Below are 2,697 nucleotides of genomic sequence, written 5' to 3'. Positions count from 1 at the left end.
GCTATTACAAACCACGCTCAATGAATATCTATGGGAGATGGAATTGATGGATCAAAGGGTATTCATTTTTTTAATTTGGATAGAACGAACAGTATTTGTTGGTATGTGTTTCCCCACACTCTTGAAATCATTGGATATATAATCAGTACTTTTAAGTTTGAGATGAAAAATGATATCTCATTATTTTCATTGCATTTCCCTGATCACTAGCGAAGCAGAGCACAGGTGCTCATCAGATGTTTGAAGTGTGTTTTCTAAGAATTTCTTATTCATGTTCTTTGCTCATTTATTTATTTAGCTAGGTGGTAGTTGTTTATACATCATGGATTTCAGCCCCTTGAACCTTTGCTGGTATTACCTATTTACATATTCTCTGCCACATTATTCTATTCATGTTGCTATAAAAGTTTTAATGTCAAATCAATTTTATCAATTTCTAGGGCTTCTTCTAAGTGTTGTATCTTATTTTTCCCACCCCAATATTTTAAAATAGTTCTTTATTTGCTTCTATTTCTTTTAGAGATGTTATAGTTAGCTCTTTAATTCACCTGGAATTTATGTGAAGGACATAAGAAAAATAAGGATCTATTTAGTCCCAACACATTTTAATTATATAGCCCATCTTTTCCCCATTAATTTGAAAGGCTATATTTTATATGTACAGTTCTCATATACCATGGCCTGATTCTAGTCTATTTCTATATCAATCTTTTTGTCTGTATTTATGCACTCTATTTAGCTTTATAGTATGGTTTGGTGTCCAAGTGGGATAAGTTCCTCCTTACTGTTTTTCTTTTCCAAAGATATTGGATTTTTATTTATTTATTTTTTACTCCTCACCCAAGGATATTTTTCCATTGGTTTTTTTAGAGAGTAGAAGGGAGAGGGAGAGACAGAAAGAAACATCGATGTGAGAGAGACACATCAACTGGTTGCCTCCTACACACACACTGCAACCAGGCCCAGGGAACCTACAACTAAGGTACGTGCCCTTGACCAGAATTGGGCCCAGGACCCTTCAGTCCGAGGGTGGACACTCTAGCCACTGAGCCAAACCAGTCCAGGGCTCCAAAGATACTTTTTTTTTTTAAGGAGAATTTTTATTACTTTTATGTAGAGAAAACTCAACAGTGTACACTTAGCCCAGCTTGGTGGCCAGGTCTTTAGCCTTTTCCAGCTTGGCAATGCGAGCCACCGACTTTGGACCTCAGATCCCAAATGGTGGCAGATCTCACTATATCTGTTGTTGTAATTGGTCCAGATAGCGTCCACCAGCTTAACAAGAGCTCCTTTGTCTTCCAACTTACAGTGACGGTGGTGCAGGTCTTCCTGTGGACTAGACGCCCAGCCTGGCCTCCCCCTTCCCGTGATAATGCAGTAGGGAGCTCCCAGCTTAGAGCACAGGGCAGGAAGGAAGACCACCAGCTCAATGGGATCCACATCGTGTCAATCACTACCAGCTGAACCTTCTTGTTCTCCACCAGGGTGGTAACAATGTTAACCCCTGCTTGAAGAACAGGTGGCCCTTTGGTGGGGACAACCCCTTTGCCAGCAGCTTTATTCTCAGCCCGGGCCTACAACCTCTGCTTCTTCTCTTGCTTTGTCTCCAGTCTGTACTTGTGGGCCAGCTTCAGCAGTTGAGTAGCTGTTTGGTGGTCCAAGGCCTGGGTGAACTGGTTAAAAGCAGGAGGCACTTTCAGACACTTATAAAGAACTAGTGGCCCAGTGCAGGAATTCGTGCACATTGAAAGGAAATTAATTAGAAGAAATATCTTAATATCGCTATTCGCCCTTTCTTTATAATAGAAGTGTCAACCAAATTTAAGATCTACAATGACGGTTGAAACACACGCGTGCAATTGGCACCAGCAAGAGCTTTATATGTATCACTCATGTGTGAGTCAACTTGGGCTTTTATAGATAAAGAATAAACTTGCTTAATTAGACGTGCTTTCTGATTTAGCTAAACTTTTTCCAGCCCAGTGAAGCACCCCAACTTCTCTTTCAGGTAATTGTCAGCAACACAGCAGTAAATATCAACATGAAGCAGATTATTATTGTAGGTCATGCAGGGAGGACAAAGGGTAAAATATTTAACTGCAGCAGTTTGATTATATTCTGTGCAGTGAGAAAACCTAAAGTCATTTTGAAGGTCCACCATTTCTTATTCTTTTCAGTCGGGTCAAGTTTCTAAGCTTTCTAAATCTCTGTTTTCTGGCTAATGAAAAGAAAATAGGATTGCACCAAATCTCCTATCTACCTACTACAGGACTTCTGTGAGGATCAAATAAGATGAGACGGGAAAACGCTTCAGGGACATTTGGTTACAGTGTAAAATGTTTGCACCTGTCTATAAAGCATGTTGTGTTCCTGGGCTGAAGAAACTCCAAGGAGGCTAGTTGCTAGGTAGAGGAGGCCGGGCATTGCTACCTGACGTTATTACCTGGATGGACATTTAGCACATTAGCCTTTTATATATAGACTAGAGGCCCGGTGCACAAAAACTTGTGCACTCGCGGGGGGGGGGGGAGGGGGGTCCCTCAGCCCGGGCTTGTGCCCTCTCGCAGTCTGGGACCCCTCGGGAGATAACGACCTGCTGGCTTAGGCCTGCTCCTGGGTGGCAGAGGGCCCGCCCCTGGCCCTCTGCTTTATCTCGCCTGGGGCTTGCAGTCTGGGGGCAGATGCAAGAGTTGAGCA

General features: G+C 42.3%; 1 pseudogene; it reads right to left on the bottom strand.

The window, feature by feature from the left end:
- Positions 1–1,138: 1,138 nt before the first annotated feature.
- LOC102442404 overlaps positions 1,139–2,697 on the bottom strand; it is a 3,118-nt pseudogene continuing 1,559 nt past the window's right edge.

The sequence above is a fragment of the Myotis lucifugus genome, unplaced genomic scaffold (genome assembly GCF_000147115.1).
Source record: "Myotis lucifugus unplaced genomic scaffold, Myoluc2.0 scaffold_371, whole genome shotgun sequence".
Lineage (NCBI taxonomy): Eukaryota > Metazoa > Chordata > Mammalia > Chiroptera > Vespertilionidae > Myotis > Myotis lucifugus.
The sequence above is the reverse complement of the archived record's forward strand: the minus strand, read 5'-3'. Positions and strand labels throughout refer to the sequence as shown.